Here is a 12,869-nt window from a genome sequence, read left to right as displayed (position 1 = left end):
GCAGTATTAGCCGCTTTCTGAATCGGCGCAGTCAAATTTGCAGTTGCAATTACAAAATTTAAATGAAATAAGTTTATCGATTACTTTAGAATACTGCGACAGATCGAGAATAGTAGAGGGCCTCTTAGTTCCCTATGGTGTATTATTCAATATTATGGGGTGTTAATTTATCTCGCTATTAATTTAAATAGATTTTCACGTGATTAATTATGTTAGGTCGCGCAAGCGCAGTACGGTTTAGTAACAGCTGTCTGATCACGCGCTAACCGCGTGATCACGGTTCGCGAGGATTTCGCGGCTGTCGCGACAGTTCGCGTTGCCGCGGCAACGCGTCTGGCGTCGTTAAGAGTGACGTTCGCCTGCGCGCAAATTTCGTCGAACATTACAACTCCGTAATTAAGATTACAGGAATTGTTTAAGTAATTGATTATCGAAAGTTGTGGATTACGTCGAACTCTGCTACGGATCCGTCTATTTTGTTGATGCTTAGAGTTGGGCACTATTCGAATAATTTTTTATTTTAAATATTATTTGAATAGAATTTTATTTGTTATTTGCATTATGTATTATTTATATTAATCATTATTCGTATTATTCGCCATTGTATTATTGATCATTATTCGTTATTCGTATTATTCTTCATTTATATATTATTCGCTACTTAGTTGTTCGCATTATTCGTTATTTGCATCATTCGTTATTTGCATTATTCATTATTGGCATTATATGTTATTCACATTGTTATATTTTGTATTATATTGTTCCTAGAACACGAGACTTGAACATGTCAAATGAGCCTAACATAATCAATATTGCAGAGGAAAGGGCTAACTAATTTACAATTTCTTTTAGTTACCAACGAGATCAATTTTATTCGAATTATATGTACATTATTCATTCGAATACATTGTATATTCGAATAAATTTCAGGGTTGATAAAAATCATGGTTTTTTTAAAAAGTGCAAAACATTGTGTTTTTTTTGCTCAAAATATGTTTTTAATGTTTTAAACATGTTTTAAACAATACTTGAAAAAATATGTTTAAAACAGTTTAAAACATGATTTTTAAAAATATTGTTTAAAACATGTTTAATTTTAGTTAAACTACTTAATTAATTTTATTTACATTTTATTTACATTTATTTAATTATTTACATTATTAAAACATCTGATATTTATAGGTTATTCTTATTTCAACTAATTTCAAGATCACCTTTAGATCTTAAGAATGAGATATTTTTCGATTGCGACCGGGTTTCCACAGTTTCCAGTGTTTCCAGCGACCCCTTTGATGGTTAAAATGCTTTTGGTCGACCGTTTTAATAATCATCGGTGAATTCGGTCATATAATTTTTATAGCTTTTTTTTTAGATATTTTAAAAAATTTAAAGTGCAATTTTTGTATTGTTTTATTTATATCTTACTCGATGAACATTTCTTGCGTCATTTCAGCCTTTAACATTTGATGACAAAAATAAAATGTTCGCGATCGTTGCGAACTTTAATAAACACAGTGAACGTATCCTGTAGCGGTGCTCGATTCCCTCACCACACTCCACGTGATCACAAGCTGTGCGGAGCGTGGTTGTGCTTTAAACGCGGTATGCCAGCATAGATTTAGAATCGAAATTTAAGATTGATGTAGTTTCGTATAGTCAGAGTAGGAAATACTAGTTCACATTCAAAGCATTATACTGTGTGTTCTGTAACTTTAATACAATAAACAATGGAATCTGAATCTTCTGTTAATATCGATTTATTGAACGCTGCAACATCAAGTCAAGAAATTTTGTTGGATGGTACGTTTTTTGAAAAGTTATCTGTAAAATCAACTTCAACTACAACTGTGGCTGTGTGCAAGAAATGTTTGCCGGATAAAGTAGAAATAAGAGGATACAAGAATTGTTCTTCAAATTATTTAAAACATCTGAAAAGAAAACATGGCGACTGTGTTGAAGAATGTAAATTGTATTGTAAACAGAGAAAGACAGAAATGACACAATCCACTTCAGCTTCACCAAATAGATGTGTTCGTAGATCTAAATCAAATTTATACACACAAGAGTCTTTTGATGAAGATATTGTTAAATTTGTTTCACATTCAATGATTTCATTAAACTGTATAGAAAATCCATACTTATCAATCATTTTTGAGAAATTAAATATCCAGAAGCTTGGATTGACATTAATGAGTCGCAGAAATTTGGGACGACGTCTAAAAAAATATTATAACGAGCAGGTTTTGGAAATCAAGGAACTGTTACAGAAAGTGACTTACGTCTGTACTACTGTAGATATTTGGTCCGGTCGGAAAAGAAGTTTTTTAGGGGTAACTGCCCATTGGATTGATCCTGTCACACTGAAGAGGAGATCAAGAGCATTAGCGTGTCGCAGATTTTCAGGAGTGCATAATTATGAACATATTACGGAACAACTACAACAAATTCATCAAGCTTTTAACTTAGATTCAAATAAAGTCGTTGCTACCATTACCGATAATGGTAGTAATTTTGTTAAAGCATTTACAAAATTTGGAATCCATCCCGAAAGTATTGGAACAAATAAAGGAGAGTCGAGTGAGAGTTCAGATGAAGATGTAGGAGATCCATTGGAAATTGAAAGTGAAGAAGATATTACCGAATTTGAAATTTGTCAAGCGCGTTTACCTTCCCACTTACGTTGTTGTTCACATACATTGAATTTGATAGCAACTGCAGATCTTACACACGTGCTTACCACTAATCCAAAATTGTCCAAGATTCACAAGAGTGTAATAGAGAAGTGTAATTTGCTGTGGAAAAAAGGTAACCAACCTAAAAGTGCTGAAATCATACATAATGTTTTAGGACATAATCTTAGTCGACCCGGAATAACCAGATGGAATAGTTTATATGATGCTATGAAACAAATTTTGACGATAAAAGAACAAAACAATGTTCTTCATAAAGCACTCGGCCTTAAGCACTCATTTCGTGAAAATGAATTTGATTATATGGAAGAATATTTATCTTGCTTGAAGCCAGTGGCCGAAGCATTGGATATGCTTCAAGGAGACAACAATAGCTATTACGGTTTATTATTGCCAACAATTCTGAAGTTGGAAAAGAAACTTAAAAAATTGCAACAAAACGTTTATCAGTATTGTAAACCCATTGTAGAGGAATTATTGGTACATGTAGAAAGACGTTTTCAAAATTTTTTGACACTTAACAGTCCTAATGCAGAAAGGGCAATTATCGCAGCATTGAGTTACCCTAGATTTAAGAACAAATGGTTCACTTGCATTCAGCCCGAAAATCAATGTCGATTGAAAAATTTATTTATTACTGTTCTATCAAAAGAATTCAATACGCCTTTAAATATCGATGACGAATTATCTACGGTGAATACCACAAAGGAAGATGAATTTTTTGATTTTGATGATGCCGATGTGGATAATAATTTTTCTTCATTGGGACGTCCCTGGACCAGAGCCGAACACTCCGCATCAATATTTTTTGCGGATAAGTCTCGATCTCTAGATTTGTTAAATTTATATACAGAAATAAAAAACGTTTTCTTAAAGTTTAATACTCCTTTGCCATCATCGGCACCTGTTGAAAGATTATTTTCGTTAGCCACAATAATAAATAATCCAAAAGGCAATAGATTATCAGATGAATACTTTGAACAGAGAGTGATGATCAAAGCAAATTTAACTTATGCTCATTCAGAAAAAAATTGTAGATAGGCGTATATACCGAAATTACTCTATAATGCATCCTATTTAAAAATGTAAAATTACCGTTAAATTCAATTTGACAATTATTTACGGTAAACTTATGGTAAAATGATAATTTATTGTTTTTATTTGTAATTTTGGTAAAATTGCGCAAACAAATTTATTTATGTTTTTCATATTAATGCATAAAATAAAAATTTTTAAAGTGCCTTTAGTTTAGACTATGTACGTAATTTTTGTAATTATTATATATTCAATATATATATGTATATATAATAATTTAAAGAAATAATATTACATATTAATATTACGTAATTAGTATATAATAAATATATTATATTGTATACCAATATTTAATATCAAAATGGAAATATGAGTTAAATAAAGCATTTTCAACTTAATGATTAAAGACTGTATGCTTTTACATTAAATTATTTTATTTTCATAATTTTTTTAAAATTGCTATTTTACCGGCCTACAAAAATTACTGACTAATTTATCGTAATTTATCAAGTAAATTACCGTCAAATTTAGTCATTTTTATCTCTAATCCTATTAACGGTTTTTCTTTAGTTCAGTTTTATATGTTTTTTTAGTAAAACATACATGGGCAGCATTAACATATGATATTCTTATAAATTAACAAGTATTTTGTTAACTTAGCAAATAATTTTTTTGATAGCCCGTGATCATCGTGTAAAGTTGAAATATTTTTTAATTTAACATTTTTTCTCACCATGGAAAGATACGTTAGTTACACATTATAAAATTGATTGTAAACAATTTGAAAGAATATTATTTGATACATTATATATGTTACGTCTTATATTTTAAACTTTATTACACCTTTACAATATTGTGTAACATTTTTCATTAAATGTGGCAAATGATCCTAATTGGTTCTTTTCCGTAGAATATGATCGTGTAAAGTAGTCACTGCGCTTGCCTTAGCGCCGAGGCACTACCGTGTCTTCAGATATAGAATAATAACTTAAGTAATTGTGAATGTAATCGTATCAGATTACAATTACAATTACTGTAATCGGGAATCTCCTATGATTACAGATTACTTGTAATTGTAATCACTGCGTGGACGATTACGATTACTACAAATGTAATCGTAATTTGTCAATACTACGATTACATTACTTGTAATCGTGTAATCAGTAATCGATTACAAAATGCCCAACTCTGATTTGAACGAGGTGGTTTTGCTGCGCAGTGGCGCTGGCATAAGTCGCACTTGCGCAGCGTGCTGCTCGTACGAGCATATCGCGCGGCGACAAAACTGCCTCACATGTCACGTGACATGCACACTTGCTTTTCCTTCCTTCGTGCGAGTTTCCTCCCTGAGCTCGCGCCTTCGCATTACGTTACACTCTACCGCCAAAGTTAATATCCGAGCCATCGAACAGTTAATTATTAGCCTCTTTTTATGAAAAAAAATGTATAATATGATCTTATTAGTACGCAACCAATTATCAGCAGCAGCATAGAAGCGCTTTCCTATTTAGAATCAAAATCAAAGGATTTATGTTCCCTCGTAAATTTCTCTAATGTAAAAAAAATATTTTTTAAATATAATACTTCTTTATCATCATCTGCACCAGTAGAGCGGCTGTTTAGTATAGGACAACAAATATATGTACCTCGTCGTAACCGTTTGTCGGATGGAAATTTGGAGAAACTTTTGTTTTTGAAATTATATAAAGACTTATAAATAAAAATGTGAGCGTTTATATATCCTTTTTCCAATCAGCGCAACATTTTATGTTTATAATTATTTTAAAACAAAACTATCTAAAAAAACAATCTAAATGGATCGCTTAACCATCTCATCTTTCATCTAGATTTTTGCAAATCAAAACCATCTTCATCTCATCTAAGATGGATTTACGGATTTCCATCTCATCTCCATCTAGATGATTTTAAAACCATCTAAGCGCAACACTGTTCAGTGCAATTTGAAGACGCTTGTTACTGACATTGAACGTCGGTTTTTGGAGGATATAATTGACTAATTACGTCGAAGAAGCTATCAATATAATTTTCCAAAATATGATCGCGTTTGAAAAGGTATTCAGACAAATACCCAGCAAAATGTCGGGATATAATCCCGTATTTTGGAATATTTACCCTGACTTCTCTCCAAATACGTTCAATATTTTGGGTATGAGCACCTGTAAATTTAAAAAGTAGAATGTATTTGCAAATTTCATATTAATATCTGATCTATATTTATAAAACATAGAGTAGCATAGATAGAAGTGGGCCACCGTCAGAAGTGGGCCACTCGCCATTTTTTTTTTCGCTAGTGACGTCTGCCAACCGAATATTTTGGTATTTGTTTATTAACAAGAGCTCAGTTTTCAGTAGGTGTATTGAAGCGTGCAGACGTACATTTGTGTTTTCCAGCAATTAGTGCCAAAAATATATATATTTTTTCCTTTTTTCTCATTGTGAAAGTTATCGTGATTTGCATAAGTTATTAATTAAATTCAATCGGGTAAACAGCCTGTATGATAGTATTAGACCTGACCTTCAAAAATGTAAAGTGATTTGAGCATATTGTCGCGTGGTGTTCTCGCCAAGTTATTTCGCGTCAAGTTGTGCTTGTGGATAGAAGTGGGCCATTCTTTGCAGACAGAAGTGGGCCACTTTATTGACGTTCTGTTTCGACATTTAGTGTTTGTATATAAACTAATCAAGTGGTTCGATTAATTAATTTGAACGTTTTGGCGATCATGCCACCAAGAAAACATAAACCGACTGGCTATGAACCCATTGACTACGACAAATTGCTTGGTGCTATAAAGCAAGTAAAAATCAATAAAATTTCGGAACGCGCTGCTTGTGTTGCTGCAGGTATGAGGCGATCAACTTTTCAACGTCACCTGAAACGCGTAGATAGCGTACATGAGGATTTCGCTACCGATGAACAATTGTTGGATTTCCTGTTAGTGCTGCTGGTGATATAATTCCGCCATTTTATTTATACCCGCGTAAAAAAATGTAGTCGACATACCTTTATAACGCCACTTCAAATGCTGTCGGTTTTGCAAATGGCAGTGGTTGGATGACGTCGAACGACTTCATCGAGTTTATGAAGCATTTCGTAAAGTTTGCTCATGCGTCGAAAGAAAACCCAATTCTGCTGTTAATGGATAATCATCGATCTCATATTACAATCGAAGTTATCGATATAGCCATAGAATACGGCATTACGATTTTGACATTGCCTGTTGCCATTTCTATTCAAAATAGCGTGAATTCCCGTAACATTGCAAGTGGTTTTCAACGAACCGGAATCTTTCCGTTCAATCCAGAAATATTTGCAGAAGAGGATTTTCTTGCTGCAAAAGGTGTCAATGAAGTTACCCTTGAAGGTATTGAAACTGCGGTTTCTTATGAACAGCCGGCTGCTGATGAAGAGGTCAGCTCTGTTGGATCTTCAGCTGTTGCATCTACGTCTCACTCAACACTGGATGAAGTCAGTCCATTTCGCCGTGTTACACCGAAGAAAAAATCGAACCGTGGACGAAAACCAATGCAAAGCGCCATCATAACATTGCCCGAACATAGGAAAGCAGCAGAAGATGCAGCAGCAAAGCGACGCAAATCAAACACCCCTCTTACGAAAAAACGTCGTACAGAAAAGGTGAAGCGTTCGAAACCTTCGTCCTCATCCTCAGAAGAAGATCATGACTTTTGTTTAAATTGCACTAAATTGATGCCACACAAAATGACAAAGAACAATTCAATCAAATGCAACACATGCGAGCGTGCGTTTCATTTGCAGTGCGTCGACATGGGAAATCGAAGCTATTTCACGTGCAGAAATTGTGACTCTGATCTAGATTCATAGTGCTTGATCCTTGTACTTGTTTTCGATGAAAAACATTGGTGGCCCACTTCTGTCTGCAAAATCGTGAAATCGCATATTTCTCTTTTTTTACTTAACGATGTAAAACAATACGTTAAAATAAAAAATTTTCAAATATGTGTTTGCCAAAACTTACATAAACCCTCTCTCTACAAATACACGCAATTAGTGTTCAAAAAATATTAATTATAAATATCCTATAGCATGAAAACCAAAGTGTGGCCCACTTCTGTCGATGCTACTCTACTTTACCTGTGTCAGGATCAACGAAATTATACGAATGGTTAACCGTCAGATGTTGGAAATCCTCATTGTCAAGACAATTGTAGGCTTTCCAACAATCTGAGATTATTATCGATCCTGGTAAAATCCTTTCTTTTATGCATTTTAACAGGGTCTCTTGCGTTCGATCCTTGACAGGTACTAAAAATATCTTCTTCGACTCTCTATCAATTCCTCCAAATATCCAATGGCCTTCAACTACTAGTCCATGGTTATATTTCTTATGGCCAAATTTTGCTTCGTCCACTTCAACTATGTGTCCTGGGCCTCCAAGCTTTTCACCATGTTTTTCGGCCCAGTACACACAAACCTTTTTAATATTAATAAGTAAATATACAATCTATCCATATTAATATATTACATATTTTTAGATAAAAAATATTCCTGTACTTCTCTGCAAAAATTGAGCCAGTCAATAACCGTGTGTTTAAACAAGCCAATGTCAGAAACTGTACACGTGGTGGTGGCAAAATAATAAAATATGCTGTGAACCTACAAACTAATTATATGTCTGTAGGACTCTTGTCGAACCACGTTCCGACTCGAGCACTTCTTTTAAAAAAGCACTGTTCCTTTATACGTTTTTTGTGAACATTTTTCATAAAATGTGTTTTGTTGCAGGTAAACATTAACGTTTCTTTATTTATATCTATAATACTTCCACATTTGTTACAATTTGTTGTAGCAGGCAATAGAGCATGCTAAATAAGAAAATTAATTAAATTTTCTGTTTGCAGTTACACAAATAAAATGTGATAGCATCATTTTTACCAATTAAGCAAGCGTTTATGTTCCTTGCGCGGTTCTTCGAATTAGTTGCACAGAATAAAAATTCCTTCTCCACGATTGAAATATCCGTGCTAATGTACCTGCTCCTGGTGTATTTTGTGTCCAAAACTGGGAAAAATAATAAATTACAGATTCCTGTATCCATGTGCTATCAGCTCACCAAACATTTATTTCGTGAAAAAATTATATGCACGTTACATGCTCGAAATTAGAGCAGGAGCACATGTAGAATAAATAGACGATTATAGTCGTATCTTTAGAATTAAGTTTTGACGCCTAAATAAAAAGATTAGCGCAAGGAACGAAATTGTGTGTCTAGCGCGTGAGAAATCGATGATGTATGACTGTTTAGCCATGAAACCGAGCAGTATTTTAGTTGATCTCTTTCTAAGAGATGGCGTTGCAATATGCTAGATAAGAACAGATGAATACGCTTGAGTGAGACACAATGATGTATAATAAGTATAAGAAATGAATGAAAGATGTCACTATTGTCGAATTTGGAATTTAAAAAAGTCTGTACTATCAACTTTGATTAACTTCAACCGTCACTCCAGCATCCCCTTAAATGTAATGTGAGAAGAATAATCGACTGTGATTGGTCAATTTCTTACTCTTACTTCTTACTCCGTGTATTGTAGACGGGCCTTTAGCATTTAAGGGGATGCTGGAGTGACGGTCGAAGTTAATCAAAGTTGATAGTACAGACTTTTTTAAATTCCAAATTCGACATATAGAAAAACGCGTCGAATGAATGGGATGATCCCGATTGACCAGGTCTCGATTGGACACCACCAATCACAGCGACCGGTGCTTAGGAGATTTGTAGTCTCAAGCGCTGTGAGTGGCTCGTGTCCAACTGGGTGCCACCCGATGGAGCTCGATCAACTTCTTCTTCTTCTATTATTGGCCCCGCAACCTAGACAGGCTGGTACTGGGCCATTGAGGTCTTCGTAATTGAACTAAACGTGATTGGGAACGCTATGCACCGGCCACCTCGAACCGGGCGAGTGATGGATGATACAATAAAAAATGGTGAGGCGCCTCTTCAAACACTGGACGCCTGCGGCTACGACGCTTCCACGCCGCACGGCCGCGCGCCAAGACGGATAAAGGGACTATCGGAATTGAAATACTAAGGCACAGTCCAAGCCGGCAACGCTTTTCAAAAATATAGTCGAGGTGACGCAACACTCGAGACGAGAGGGAACACGTCCGACCCGCTCGAGTGGTCTACAAGAACTTAGCTCGATCAACTAGAGCAGACCGCAAAACAATTAAATGCGGTGCTCAATGAGTTCCCGATCGCCGCAGTCTCGCTGGACGATTTTAGACCAATTAAAGAGAAGGTCTATACGGCCAGGAAGTCACTGATGCCCTTGAACGCCAGGTTATTAATGTTTAAAGCTAAGTCCAAACGTACGTCGTTGATGCGTCGGTTTTCTTGATTCTGAAGTCTCGTTCTGGAATCACTTGCGTTTTACGTTGCAGAGTACGTCGATGACAGACGCAGCGAAAGCGAGGATGAGTTTAGAGACACGCTGCAAAATGTCGTAAGCGACACGCTCCTAAACGCCAAGGCTATCAAGTTATGCCTTTATAGCACCACCATTCTCTCAATGCTCAGTAATAAGGAAGGCACTGCAGAGGATCAAAAGTGAGAAATAAATTTTTGTAAATGTTATTGATTTAAGAGTACAATCAACATAATGTTATACATGCTTTGAATCATAAAATTCTTTCTTGTAATTGGTCAATCAAATGTTTTAAAATATTTCTAGTGAGATTTTTACCTTTAGATATGAATCGAAATGCTACATGTAAAGAGACATGATAAAATAATTTTACTTACTTTTAGAAAGCTTAACACCTACATGAGTAAACTCTTCATTCTCAATGACAATATTATGGCCACAGAAGAAGCTATCAAGAAGGCGACTCAAATACAGCTGGATCTGAAAATCGAATGTCAGAAGTTGATATTTGAACACGCAAAGTTTCTCAAAGAATAGGAGCAGATGAGAAACAAAAGATTGCAGGAGACAAATCCTGAGATCGTACGGTGAGTAAAGATCCACGAAATTCGTGTCTTATGAAATATTTTCGTATTTAAAATCTTTATTTTCCATTTCAGAACTAAAAACCAACTGGAAAAATATATACGAAAAATAAACATAATAAAGAAACTCATTAGAAACTTCATAGCAGTGTCCAATCACATGCTAGAAAAGAAGCCGATACTGCTGAAGATGGAGAATCACAGAGAATTGATAAACATTGAAAGAATAGTAAAAATGTCGCAAAGTAATTGACTGTAAAAGTGAGAGATCTCAGTTTATAAAATATCCAGTGTATATTTTATCAAATATTACGATAAAATGTATTAAGGATTTCATGGTTTAATTCATTTCTATATTTTTATTAAAAGTGCCGTTACATGCGGCGTAACTTGCGTAAGCGTAACTTGCGCCGACCAATCATCATTTGAACATTAGTTTCTGTCTAGTCACTTTTACGCTATTTTGTTGTTATGTCGAAACATGATAGAACCATCATGCGTCGAATCTAATTTCTGGCTCATTTTAGCTTATTTTGTCTGAAAAAATGCACAAGGGTTTCGATTTTACAACAGTACAATTATAAAAGTCGTGCGCCCCTCCCCTTTGCATCGCGTGAAAAGTAGAAACCCATGTGGAACAGTACAATTATAGACCTCATTTTGCCTCTGTGACAGATTTCCTAATCTCAATAGTCATCAACTTTAACGCTTAATATCTCAGATCACATGGCAGAACAACGTGTTTTTTTTTGCCAGATTCTTTTGTTTCATGCAAAAACGCGTCGAATAAGCCTAAAAGTGGTCTCACAAAATTTTCCAATTTTAATAATTTATTCGATCATCCGCTCATATATACGCGATGGAAAGGTACCGGTTCCCCATGAGGCGTACTTTTCGAGTTGCGTAGGTTACGAAAACCAATCGTAAATTCGTTTAGCATTTCTTTAGAGTGTACAACAGAAATTCTAATCAGCAATTGGTTGCATTAGTTCCGCATTTCTCTAATCTTCCGCGAAATACGCCCAATGTGAATGCCGGCTTTCAGAATGGCGTATTCTAGTAAATAAAAAATAACGTATTCTAGTAAATTACTAGAATACGCAGATTACGCTTACGCACGTTACACCGCATGTGACGGCACCCTAAACATACATTTTTATGTCGATTTGTGTACAGTTAGAAGCAATGAGGTTGCGACACTTTTTTCGATGGATTTTGGAATGCGGCTTACTCATCGAGCGATTGGTTCTTATTCATGAATTTACAAATAAAGCCCATAACACATACAAGTATGTAATGCTGGATTTACACTACATCCGATTTGCGTCGTACAACGCTCTGCAACCAATCAGAAAACAGGATTCCGATGGATTTTGCTTCGTATCATCGAAATTCTGTTTTCTGATTGGCTGAAGAGTATCGTACGACGCAAATCGGATGCAGTATGAATCCAGCATAAGACCGTAGCACACAAGCAGTAAGTGAAATGGTCAATCACAGTAGGGACCGTAAGGCCAGTAGCGAATCCAATGTTAGAGCCCAGACACAAACTTTTGCATAAGGCATCATCTACAATACACGGAGTAAGAAGTAAGAGTAAGAAATTGACCAATCACAGTCGAATGTGAGAAGAATAATCCGACTGTGATTGGTCAATTTCTTACTCTTCTTACTCCGTGTATTGTAGACGGGCCTTAACACATAACGCATAGTGCATAAGCGAATCAACTAATCAGAAGCTTTCCTTTCCTCTCATTCCATGGAAAAGAAGAATTTCGATTGGTTGATTCCATTATGCGGGTGGCACCCAGTTGAACACGGCTCAATTGGACACGAGCCACTCACAGCGCTTGAGACTACAAAGCTCCTAAGCACCGGGCGCTGTGATTGGTGGTGTTCAATTGAGCCGTGATCAATCGGAATCACCCCCTACACGTTATGCGGGGTCTACAATAGAAGTCGTAGCAGTCGTAGGGTTTTAAGTCGTAGAAAATTGACCAATCATAGTCGATTATTCTTCTCATATTCTACTGTGATTAGTTAATTTTCTACGACTTAAGACTCTACGACTGCTACGACTTCTATTGTAGACCCCGCATTATGCGTGGTCTACAATGGCAGTAGCAGTAGTGGA

At 35.5% G+C, this 12,869-nt stretch overlaps 1 protein-coding gene across 1 annotated transcript in view; it reads left to right on the top strand.

The window, feature by feature from the left end:
* The first annotated feature begins 11,896 nt into the window (after positions 1–11,896).
* LOC108769648 (uncharacterized) overlaps positions 11,897–12,869 on the top strand; it is an 8,978-nt gene continuing 8,005 nt past the window's right edge. Inside the window, exon 1 of the mRNA XM_018520740.1 lies at positions 11,897–12,024. The gene's annotated coding sequence lies outside the window, so the exon portion shown is untranslated. The remainder of the gene's footprint in view (positions 12,025–12,869) is intronic.

Source organism: Trachymyrmex cornetzi, unplaced genomic scaffold, assembly GCF_001594075.2.
Source record: "Trachymyrmex cornetzi isolate Tcor2-1 unplaced genomic scaffold, Tcor1.1 scaffold922, whole genome shotgun sequence".
In the NCBI taxonomy this organism is placed as follows: domain Eukaryota; kingdom Metazoa; phylum Arthropoda; class Insecta; order Hymenoptera; family Formicidae; genus Trachymyrmex; species Trachymyrmex cornetzi.
Note: the sequence above shows the minus strand (reverse complement) of the source record. Positions and strands in the feature narration are given on the sequence as shown.